Genomic DNA, 13,021 nt, shown 5'->3' on the forward strand with positions numbered 1-13,021 from the left:
GTGCTTGAGACAGGTGTCCAAAATTTCAGCATAAGTTCATCTGTCTGTTACCGCAAAAGGTGTTGTGAAGGGTATCAGTAAAACAAACAGACAAATAAAAGCAGATTTATCCAACAATACTACAAACATTAGAAACCATATGCTCCCTAGAAGAAATAGCATCAAATATCCCAAGAGAAATTTCATCTTTACAGAATGTGTCTAATATTATAGAGTGAAAGATAATTACTGCTTCCTACAGTGAAAGGTAGGTATTTATTTGTTGTGACTTCCTACAATGTCCAACTTCTCTGCCTAAATATAAGACTGCCACTAAATTTTCTCATATCATAGGAAAGAAAATGTTTGGATCTTGATAATGAAAAGTTTATTGTACCTATAGGTAGTGCAACAAGATGAACCGTTCAGGGAGCAGGTAACCTCAGACTGATGCAAGCCTTGGCTGTGCTTTTCCTTTCATATGTAACTGGAAAAAGTAACTTTATCACTTGCAAAGTGAGAATTTCCACTTGTAAATTTGTTTTTCAAACTAAAGTAAATCATAGACAAAATTGAAAAAAACATTTTATATATCAAAATATAGTAGCAATTCAGTGGTAGAAAAAATATTTATGCCAATATTAAGTACAATAGTTATTAAATTAAAATTAGGAATTATTTTGGAACTATCTATTTTCCCAAAATATAATCTTATAGATCTGTATTTTAAAGTAAATATTATAGGCCTATATCTCTATGATGAAAGTAGTTCCTAACATAAACATAAGACTTTAAATAAAGTTATTCTATTTAGAGATTTTCTTAATATCATATTTTACACTTATATCTAAATCATAGGACTTTAAAGTTGTAAAGAGTAGAGTCTCTGTGACAAATAGTTTGAAAAATAATAATAGATATTAAGGAAGAATAATGTTTTCTATAAGCTTTGCTTTTTATTTATGCCTTTACTAAATAAATACTTGAAAGTGTGTAATAAGTTTTTAAATTATAATTTATGTTCTAAGTACAACTTATCCAAACAGTGAGTATTTCACATCAAGAGGTAACAGATATATTTAGACAAGAAAAAAAGACCAAGACAAAACAGAAAATGTGTTCTCTAAGAAAAAATGCTGGAAAGTGTCTTAGTGAGTATACTTTCTGTACATAGTACATATGAGAAATTACTTAGCTTCTAAAACGAAACACTCAAAGAAAGATAACATTAATTTGCTGTCACAAATTCAAATTATAATTACTGTTAATGTGTTCATGCTCAGCTGCTTTAGTCGTGTCCGACTCTTTGCGACCCTAGGAACTGTAACCCACTAGGCTCCTCTGTCCGTGGGATTCTTGGGGCAAGAATGCTGCAATGGATTGCTATCCCCTCTTCCAGGGGATATTCCCGACCCAGGCATTGGAGATGTATCTCCTGCAGCTCCTGCATTGCCTGCGGATTCCTTACCGCTGAGCAACCGGGGAAGTCAGTTAATGTATCACATGGCACTAAAGAAAGTGGAATCAAACACATTTAAAAATATTTTAATTTCCAGAAAACTAGTATATATGTAGGATAAATTCAAAATTTGACTTTAATTCTAGTAGTTATTTTATAATGTGAATAACAAAAATATCCGTTAACATTTTTATACACGTAATATACATTAATATTTATTTAGCACAGAAAGAAGGAACTACAGCTAACAGACTAAACCCAGAGCTACACTGATTTTGTAGTTTTATTGAAACACAGGAACATTACTCATTTAAATATTGTTAATGGCTGCTTTCCTATTCCAAAGGCAGAGTAGAGAGTATGTCAGAGACTAAAAGGCATACAAAGTCTAAAATATTTACTATATAGCCTTTCATAAAAAAAAGTCTGCCAAAACCTGATTTGGGATTTTGTCTAGAACATAGTGGGCTTCCCTGGGGCTCAGTGCTAAAGAATCTACCTGCCAATCCAGGAGAGGCAGGTTTGACTCCTGGGTCAGGAAGATCCCCTGGAGAAGGAATGCCAACCCACTTCAGTATTCTTGCCTGAGAAATCCCACTGACAAAAGGAGCCTGGTTGTGCTACAGTCCACAGGGGTCACAAAAGAGTCAGATGCAACTTAGAGACACACATCTTAGAGACTAAACATCAACAATAACAACTAGAACATAATAGAAATTCATTTTTTTTCCCTGAGGCCAAAAATATTTAATGAGGTAAAATATCTGAATGTAAAGGCTGAGAATCAGACTCAACAGAAAACTTTCATAAAATAATGTAGTATGGAAAAACATTTTTTGGAAAAGCAGTGTTACACTATATATAAACAGCAGTAGAAATGTGCAAAAAGGTAAGGTAAAGTAGGGTAAGGTGAAGCTGCTCAATGGTGTCCGACTCTTTGCAACCCCACGGACTGTAGCCTGCCAGGCTCTTCCATCCATGGGATTTTCCAGGCAAAAGTACTGGAGTGGGTTGCCATTTCCTTCTCCAGAGAATCTTCCCGACCCAGGGATCAAGCCCAGGTCTCCACATTGTAGGCAGATGCTTTACCATCTGAGCCACCAGGGAAGTCTCTAGAAATGTGCAAATATTTTGTTATGGTCATTATTCTTTTGAAAATCTATTGCGAAAAAACTTGAATTGTGTAAAAGGCACTAAAATGTCCCTAACATCAATATTTTTTACATTTATAAAAATCTTTAAAAGGTAAAGATAAATATATTCTAATGCATATGTACAGAATCTAGAAAAATGGTACTGAATAATTTATTTATAGTGCAGCAATGGAAAAAGAAACATAGAGAATAGACTTATGGTCAGGGGATAGGGGAGGAGACGGTAAGATGTATGGAAAGAGTAACATGGAAACTTACATTATCAGATGTAAAATAGATAGCCAATGGGAATTTGCTGTGTGGCTCAGGAAACTAAGCAGGGACTCTGTATCAACCTAGAAGGGTGGGATGGGGAGGGAGATGGGAGGGAGGTCCAAAAGGGAGGAGATGTATGTATACCTATGGCTGACTCATGTTGAGGTTTAACAAAACAAAATTCTGTAAAGCAATTATCCTTCAACAAAAAACAACAAAAAATAATTAAAAAAAAAGAAAATTTGTATTATGTTTTATTCCCTGAACGGTATAGTATATAGCCACTATGAATTACACACACTAATAATATGCAATCATGCTACATATCAGTAAATATAGTCACTGATTTTACATAATCAATAATTTTATGTAATTCAATGATTATAACTATAAAAACCAAATACAATAGAATGATTATGGTACTTTTGAAACTAGTGATTTTATGGATTTTTTCCCCTCTATTTTCCAAAAGTTCTGTTGTATACTTAAGATTATTCTTAAAATAACACTTTTATATTATAAAGTTTTAATACTTTATATGAATTGCATATATTTATGTACATTGACGTTTTGGCTACATTACATTTAGTTTCACAAAATCTTGCTCTTAGACACAAATTTAGATTAACTAGCCTAATCTTCCAATCTAATTTGATACCTTTTTCTGGAAAGCTACTTGCAAAGGAGTTTTTCATCCTTCCCTTTATCAGTTCAGTGGAAAGAGCTTATACTCAAATACTAATATCTCAAGCTAGAAAATAAATCTCCCTTCAATGTAACTATCTACTTAATAAATCTTATGGTGCTTGTTTTCCAAAGTAATGCCCTTTTACATTATGAAATGAAAAGAGTTTATATATCCTCAAGTGTTTCAGCTTCCTATCTATAACATCAATGTATTTCAAGACATGCTCCGTGCATTTAATAGAGGTTTTGATGAGTATCCACAGGCTTCAGTCATGTCTCTGGGAAATGCAGGTAATAGATGGCATAAAGGTCACTACTATCAACCATTTCTTCAAACTTGATAATGTCTATAAACCCTATTTATTGTTTTAGGGTGCTTGGGATATTGTTTTGTCTTCAGAAGGACTGGATTCATGTGCTTTAGTGTATGCCCATATTTGTTGTGTGGTTCTATAAATCAGAATGTAATTTTTCTTTTTTCTTTTTTTTTCTCCTTTGTGGCACATGCTACTGCTCCTAAGTCGCTTCAGTCGTGTCTGACTCTGTGTAACACCATAGACAACAGCCCACCAGGCTCCCCCCGTCCCTGGCATTCTCCAGGCAAGAACACTGCGGTGGGTTGGATTCCCTTCTCCAATGCATGAAAGTGAAAAGTGAAAGTGAAGTCGCTCAGCTGTGCCCGAATCTTAGCGACCCCATGGACTGCAGCCTACCAGGCTCCTCCATCCATGGGATTCTCCAGACAAGAGTACTGGAGTGGGTTGCCATTGCCTTCTCCATTGTGACACATGAGGTTTTCATAAACGCTTAAATGCAAGAGAGACAACTGGATCTTTATTAATTACAGAAATAGGAACGTGGCTGCAAATATCAGATATATTTACTTGGTTTAGATATCTGCCCTTAAAGTCCTAAAGGGTACTTCTTTAAATCAGAGACTTTTGTAAAGGGAAAAGTGTTAATTGATAAACCTAAAATCCATAGTATAAAATAAAGTTACTTTCAACTGCCAATAATTTTCCCTATAGACATAGAGCAAAAAATTAAAAACAACTTAAGAATCATCATGGATCTATTATTTATTCTTATTGCTTCATGCTAAGATGTTGAAAGAAAAAAAAACTCTTGTGGCTAGCTTCTGAATTGGCTTCATTCTTGTTCTTGTCTTTTCTTTTTTTTAAATAAGCCATTAGTATATGCTTTCAATTTCATCTTCTGTAGTGAAATATAGCCTGTTTGTGTTTTACAACCAAACCCATTAAGAAACTGTGTTCTTACTTTTTATTTAAACGTACTTAATGTTAATCTTTTAAGTGTACATATTTTGCCTTAATTAGAAAGACACAAATGTATCTTTCTAGAACTTGCAAAGGCATTGTTATTGGTGTTAGTCTAGACAGGCAACCAAAATAGAAATAATTAAGATGCAAAATTATTTGTATATGTACACATTTTTATTTTGCTGTTCATCAAGCAAATATTTTTATTGACTTGTGGAAATTGTGGGAAAAATTATTGATCTAAAATACTCATATACAATTTGTTTGATCTGAATTCATTTTAAAAAGAATCTTAATTCACTATTTGGGTAAACTTCAGTTCAGTTCAGTCACTCAGTCATGTCTAACTCTTTGCAACCCCATGGACTGAAGCATGCCAGGCTTCCCTGTCCATCACCAACTCCCAGAGTTTACTCAAACTCATGTCCATTGAGTCGGTGATGCCATCCAACCATCTCATCCTCTGACATCCCCTTCTCCTCCTGTCCTCAATCTTTCCCAGCATCAGTGTCCTTTCCAATGAGTCAGCCCTTCGCATCAGGTGGCCAAAGTATTGGAATTTCACCTTCAACATCAGTCCTTCCATTGAATATTCAGGACTGATTTCCTTTAGGATGGACTGGTTGGATCTCCATGCAGTCCAAGGAACTCTCAAGAGTCTTCTCCAACACCACAGTTCAAAAGCATCAATTCTTCTGCACTCAGCTTTCTTTATAGTCCAACTCTCACATCCATACATGACTAATGGAAAAACTATAGATTTGACTAGATGAGACTTTGTCAGTAAAGTAGTGTCTCTGCTTTTTAATATGCTGTCTAGGTTGGTCATAACTTTCCTTCCAAGGAGCAAGTGTCTTTTAATTTCATGGCTGCAGTTACCATCTGCAGTGATTTTGGAGCCCAGAAAAATAAAGTCAGCCACTGTTTCCCCATCTATTTGCCATGAAGTGATGGGACCAGATGCCATGATCTTAGTTTTCTGAATGTTGAGCTTTAAGCCAACTTTTTGACTCTCCTCTTTCACTTTCATCAAGAGGCTCTTTAGTTCTTCTTAACTGTCTGCCATAAGGGTGGTGTCATCTGCCTATCTGAGGTTATTGATATTTCTCCTGATTCCAGCTTGTGCTTGATTCCAGCTTGTGCTTCATCCAGCCCAGTGTTTCTCATGATGTACTCTGCATATAAGTTAAATAAGCAGGGTGAGAATATAAAGCCTTGACGTACCCCTTTTCCTATTTGGAACCAGTCTGTTATTCCATATCCAGTTCTAACTGTTGCTTCCTGACCTGCATACAGGTTTCTCAAGAGGCAGGTCAGGTGGTCTGGTATTCCCATCTCTTTCAGAATTTTCCACAGTTTATTGTGATCCACACAGTCAAAGACTTTGGCATAGTCAATAAAGCAGAAATAAATGTTTTTCTGGAACTCTCTTGAGCTTTTCTGGAACTCCAGCTTTTTTGATGATCCAGCGGATGTTGGCAATTTGATCTTTAGTTCCTTTGCCTTTTCTAAAACCAGCTTGAACAGTGTTAATAACTGGATTGGTTTGGAGGGATATTTAAACATATTCTAACTCATTGACACTGGTATGAATTTGTTAAGTCCTACATTCCCCCCATTTAAATTTAGCATTGTAGTCATACAAACTTATAAACATTATAGAAAAAAATAACAGATATGCATAAAATTCTACAATGGAGTATTTCTTTTCTATATAACTCATGCCTAAGCATTTAATATAATCAATTATTGTGATTCATCCAACCTGGCACTTCACGTGATGTATCTACATATAAGTTAAATAAACAGGGTGACAATATACAGCTTTGTTGTACCCCTATCCCAATTTTGAACCAATCCATTGTTCCATATCTGATTCAATTATTGATATGCATTAGAAAGCACAATGAAGGCAAATTTAAAGACAACTTTGGTGAGTACAAGTTTCCGTTTCCAATATAATTTATAAAAATTAAAAATATGTTTTTAAGGAGGAAAGTAGCCAGGTACTAGTGATTTAAGGGGTCTATGTCTGAATTCAAAAAATAAAACTTTGCTCACACACAAAGAAAATTTGCATACATTAAATGCTTAGGTATGGGTTATATAGAAAATAAATTCTCCATTTTAGTTAGAGGAGCCTGGCAGGCTATACAGTCCATTCAGTCACAAAGAGTTGTACATGGCTGAGTGACTAACACTTTCACTTTCACTGTGCATGCTAATACATATCAATGAATAATAGTAATAATCTCTTAAATGGAAATAATATACACATAAATATATGAACTAACTGCCTCCATCATACAAAAACTCTCAACACTTTATTTTCATTATTTCTTTCCATTTAATCTTTTTTTGTAGGATATGTAAATTTAGGCCTGAAAAGGCCATATATTTAATTATTAAAATGTAACATAATGATAGGTAACATTTATTGAGTGCTAACTATGTGTTCAAGCTCCTGGTTATCCTGGTTATCTAAATGTTCTTTGACTTCATTTAATAATGAATGACAGACAAATATTCAATGTAAAGGCATATATCAGCGTTAGGATTTCCCATATAATGAAATGAAAAATTAAAAATAAAACCATTGTTTTATTATGCTTACTTAATTTGTAATTCATGGTGATGAGTTTCAAACTCAGACAAATAAAAATTTAGAAACAAACTCAGTGAATATACTCTTAACTGCCATGACATTTTCTCTCCCAAGTAAGTTTTGATATCAAATGAAGACTAAAAAGTACATGAAACTAGCACTTGCCTGCTTCAGAAACTTGATGGAAGGAAAAAAAAAAAAAAGAAAAGAGTAAATTTATAAAAGACACGTTTATGTCACAGTTCATTTAGAAAGATCTTTTTTCTATTCTTTTTATTTACTTCAACTACAACTATAAAACTTATGTAGATGTTTCCTTGAATTATTGGAGTAAAAACAGATTTCAAAGGGCAGGTGCTAAGAATATATATCAATTAAATGCACATTTTTACCCTGTTGCAAGCCACATAATGATTGAAAAACAAACCTCTATTATTATTATCATTATTATTAAATTTGATTCTCCTTTGCACCTCATAGAATAGAACATTTCTAAATAGTTATAACCTAGTTACAAGAGTGTGGTTTATTCATGGATTTACTTTTGTTTCCCCTAACCCGGTGTGTTATCTAATTATAGAGACTGACATTATGTTAATAAACATAATGAGAAATGCAAAGCAGAATTCAAAAGTATAATAGATGTTCAATTAATGTTTGCAACATGAACTCACATGCAAGCAGAATTTCTTATAATAGTAATATTTATGCTATATTTATGTAACAAATATTATACACATTTATGATCTTATTTTATAATAAATACATTTTTAGTTGAAAAATAAAAATCTGTTTGGAATATATCATTGAATAATAGAAAGCATTTAAGTATATTTATCTAGCACCTTCTTTGGCAAACAATACCTATGTATTGAATTAGTGGCATATTATTCTGTCTAACAACACACAGAGTTGAAATGACATTTTTTAAAAAATCAATATTTTAGTATATTATGTAAATATTAGTCAATATTTACATTACACTGTTTTAATGTAAGCTCCATTGTCTATAAGATTAAATCATGCTTTAAGTGAAGTCACTTCAAAGTCACTGGGCTTCCCTGGTGGCTCAGATGGTAAAGCATCTGCCTACAGTGAGGGAGACCCGGATTCAGTCCCTGGGTGGGGAAGATCTCCTGGAGAAGGAAATGGCAACCCACTCCAGTATTCTTGCCTGGAAAATTCCGTGTATGTTGGAGCCTGTTAGACTACAGTCCATGGGGTCGCAAAGAGTCGGACACGACTGAGTGACTTCACTTTCACTTTCACTTTAAGTGAAGTCACACAAAATAAAACTTCAATTTCCTTAATGATCACAAACAAAAGTAAGTCATTATTTATAACATATAATGTTAGCCTTCAGTAACTTAAAGACTACTACATAAAATTTTGAATAATGGTTAATTTAAGTAATTCAGTTTCAATAAAATTTATGATTCGGTAGACAATATGATTTCAATTATGTAACATCAGTTATAAAATAGAAATATTCAGATTTTTTAAAATACAAAAATGTTAATGCCTCATAACTTCATACTCAGGATTTCATAAAGGTTTTCTCAGGACAAAATCCCTTTAGCAAAAGTGAAGGTAAATGAGAACTTTTTGAAAGTCATGATATATTTCTGATATCAACAATGGAAATTAACAGATGCAATATCTTAAAAAAAAAAAAAAAAAAAAAACTCCAAAAAAATAAGATCAAATGGGTAAATTCTCAGATGTGGAACAGAAATAAATTTGACTGCACCATCCAAAAAAAAAAAAACTCTCTAAAGTAAACAGTGATTTTTTTTTTTTTAAGTTGCCATAACTTTCCTGGTAACTTGTCAGTCTTAATATGAAGTGTAAAAATCTCTGTGTGACACAGAAACATCACTCCTAAACCTGAAGCAAAATCACATTGAGCAGAAAACTGTTTTAAAAATAACCAAAGGAAAGACCAGATGCTTTAGTCATATTGACTCTAAATTTAATGGAAAACTTGCCTATAACAAAGTGTTCAAACTCTAAGAAATGAGCAAACATTATTTAAAGCAAAAGATATATTCTTCAGAATATTTATTAATTTAATCAACTGAAAGTCTCCATAAACTAAGAGTTTGATAAATTACTTCTAGGAATATCTCAGTGCAAGCAAATAAAATTCTACTCCAATAATTCAGAAGTGCTATGCCTTGAATTAAATTCTAAAAACAAAATAATTATAATATTTTTATTTCAGTACCAATGAAACTACAAATGAATAAAAATTTAGGAAAATAAGTCCTTCTTACATGTTTTATGCTATATTTATAGAAAATTGATGTGGGCTTCCCAGGTGGCACTAGTGGTAAAGAACCTGCCTGCCAATGCAGGACATAAAGGACATGGATTCAATCCCTGGGTCAGGAAGATAAGGATTCAATCCCTGGGTCAGGAAGATCCCCTGGAGAAGGGCATGGCAACCCACTCCAGTATTCTTGTCTGCAGAATTCCATGAACACAGGATCCTGGCAGGCTACAGTCCTTGGCTTTGCAGAGTTAGACACAACTGAAGTGAATTAGCATGCATGGTGTGAGAATAACAAGTATTTTCAAAAGCCAGTCATATATACATTATTGCTCCAATGTATATGGGAATAATACCTGACCCATAAATATTCTGATCAGACTGTTAATTATAATTGAACCTAGTTTCTCAAAGATTCTAAATAGAAAAAGTTTCTCTAAATTATTATTTTTAACTCTCTTCTTTTTTCTTTCTAGCATTACTTACTAATAATTCTCAAAACTCAATGAAGCTATGAGACATGCCATGCACAGCCACCTAAGATGGGTGGGTCATAGTAGAGTTCTGACAAAACGTGGTCCACTGGAGGAGATAATAGCAAACCACTCCAGAGTTCTTGCCATGAGAACCCCATGAACAATATGAAAGGACAAATAGATTTGACATTGAAAGATGAGCTCTGCCAGGTCAGAAGTTGTCTGATATACTACTGGGGAAGAGCAGAGGGCATATACAATAACTCCAGAAAGAATGAAGAGGCCAGGCAAAAGTGGAAATGACATTGAGTTGTGGATATGTCTGGAGGTGAAAGTAAAGTCTGATGCTGTAAAGAACAACACTGTATATAGGAAACAGCAATGTTAGGTCCATGAATCAAGTAAACTGGACATGGTCAAACAGGATATGACAAGAGTGAACACCAACATCTTGGGAAACAGTGAACTAAAATGGACAGGCCTATAGCCAGACATCCTGCAGTGTGAAGACAAGTGGGCCATAGGAAGCATTACTGCAAACACGGCTAGTGGAGGTGATGGACTTCCAGGTGAGCTATTTCAAATCCTAAGAGACAATACTGTTAAAGTACTGCACTCAATATATCAGCAAATTCGGAAAACTCAGCAATGGCCACAGGCCTGGAAAAAGTCAGTTTTCCTTACAATCCCAAAGAAGGGCAGTGCCAAAGACTGTTCAAACTACTGGGCAGTTGCCCTCATTTCGCATGTTAGTAAGATTACGTTCAAAATCCTTCAAGCTAGGCTTCAGCAGCACGTGAACTGAGAATTTCTAGATGTAAAAGCTGGGTTTTGAAGAGGCAGAGGAATCAGAGATCAACTTGTCAACATTCTTTGGATCATAGAGAAAACAAGGGAATTGCAGAAAATTGTATGCTTATTTTTTTAATTAATTATTTAATTTTAATTGAAGGCTATTACTTTACAGTATGTGGTGTTTTTTGCCATACACAAACATGAATCAGCCATGGATGTACATGTGCCCCAACATCCTTAATTGCCCTTCCACCTCCCTCCCTACCCCATCCCTCTGGATTGTCCCAGAGCACAAACTTTGGGTGCCCTGCTTCATGCATCAAATTTGCACTGGTTATCTATCTATGCAAAAGCTTTGACTTCATGGAACACAACAAACTGGAAAATTCGTAAAGAGGTGGGAATACCAGACCACCTTACCTGTCTCTTGAGAAACCTGTATGCAAGTCAAGAACCAACATAGAATCCTAAATAGAAAAACTAACTGGTTCAAATTTGAGAAAGGAGTTCAATAAGGTCGTATATTGTCACCCTGCTAATTTACCATAGACACATCATGCAAAATGCCATGATGGATGAAACATAAGCTGGAATCAAGATTATTGGGAGAAATATCAACAACCTCAGATATGCAGATGATACTACTCTACTGGCAGAAGGTGAAAAGGGAGGAACTAAAGAGCCTCTTGAAGAAGGTAAAAGAGGAGAATTAAAAATCTGGCTTACAACTGACATTCAAAAAACTAAGATCTTGGCATCCAGTCCCATTCAGTTCAGTTCAGTCACTCAGTAGTGTCCCACTCTTTGTGACCCCATGAATTGCAACATGCCAGGCCTCCCTGGCCATCACCAACTCCGTGAGTTTACTCAAACTCATGTTCATCGAGTCAGTGATGCCATACAGCCATCTCATCCTCTGTCGTCCCCTTTTCCTCCTGCCCCCAATCCCTCCCAGCATCAGGGTCTTTTCCAATGAGTCAACTCTTCGCATCAGGTGGTCAAAGTACTGGAGTTTCAGCTTCAGCATCACTCCTTCCAGTGAACACCCAGGACTGACCTCCTTTAGGATGGACTGGTTGGATCTCCTTGCAGTCCAAGGGACTCTCAAGAGTCTTCTCCAACACCACAGTTCAAAAGCATGTTTTTTGGTGCTCAACTTTCTTCACAGTCCAACTCTAACACCTATACATGACCACTGGAAAAACCATAGCCTTGACCAGGTGGACATTGTTGGCAAAGTAATGTCTTTGCTTTTTAATATGCTATCTAGGTTGGTCATAACTTTCATTCCAAACAGTAAGTGTCTTTTAATTTCATGGTTGCAATAACCATCTGCAGTGATTTTAGAGCCCAAAAAAATAAAGTCTGACACTGTTTCCACAGTCTCCCCATCTATTTCCCATGAGGTGATGGGACCAGATGCCATGATCTTAGTTTTCTGAATGTTAAGCTTTAAGCCAACTTTTTCACTCTCCTCTTTCACTTTCATCAACAGGCTTTTTAGTTCCTCTTCACTTTCTGCCATAAGAGTGGTGTCATCTGCATATTTGAGGTTATTGATATTTCTACTGGCAATCTTGATTCCAGCTTGTGCTTCATCCAGCCCAGTGTTTCTCATGATGTACTCTGCATATAAGTTAAATAAGCAGGGTGACAATATGCAGCCTTGACATACTCCTTTTCCTATTTGGAACCAGTCTGTTATTCCATGTCCAGTTCTAACTGTTGCTTCCTGACCTGCATACAGGTTTCTCAACAGGCAGGTCAAGTGGTCTGGTATTCCCATCTCTTTCAGGATTTTCCACAGTTTATTGTGAGCCACACAGTCGAAGGCTTTGGCATAGTCAATAAAGCAGAAATAAATGTTTTTCAGGAACTCTCTTGCTTTTTTGATGATCCAGCGCATATTGGCAATTCGATCTCTGGTTCCTCTGCCTTTTCTAAAACCAGCTTGAACATCTAGAAGTTCATGGTTCACATATTGCTGAAGCCTGGCTTGGAGAATTTTGAGCATTACTTTACTAGCGTGTGAGATGAGTGCAATTGTGCGGTAGTTTGA

This window comes from Cervus canadensis, chromosome 26 (genome assembly GCF_019320065.1).
Source record: "Cervus canadensis isolate Bull #8, Minnesota chromosome 26, ASM1932006v1, whole genome shotgun sequence".
Taxonomy (NCBI): domain Eukaryota; kingdom Metazoa; phylum Chordata; class Mammalia; order Artiodactyla; family Cervidae; genus Cervus; species Cervus canadensis.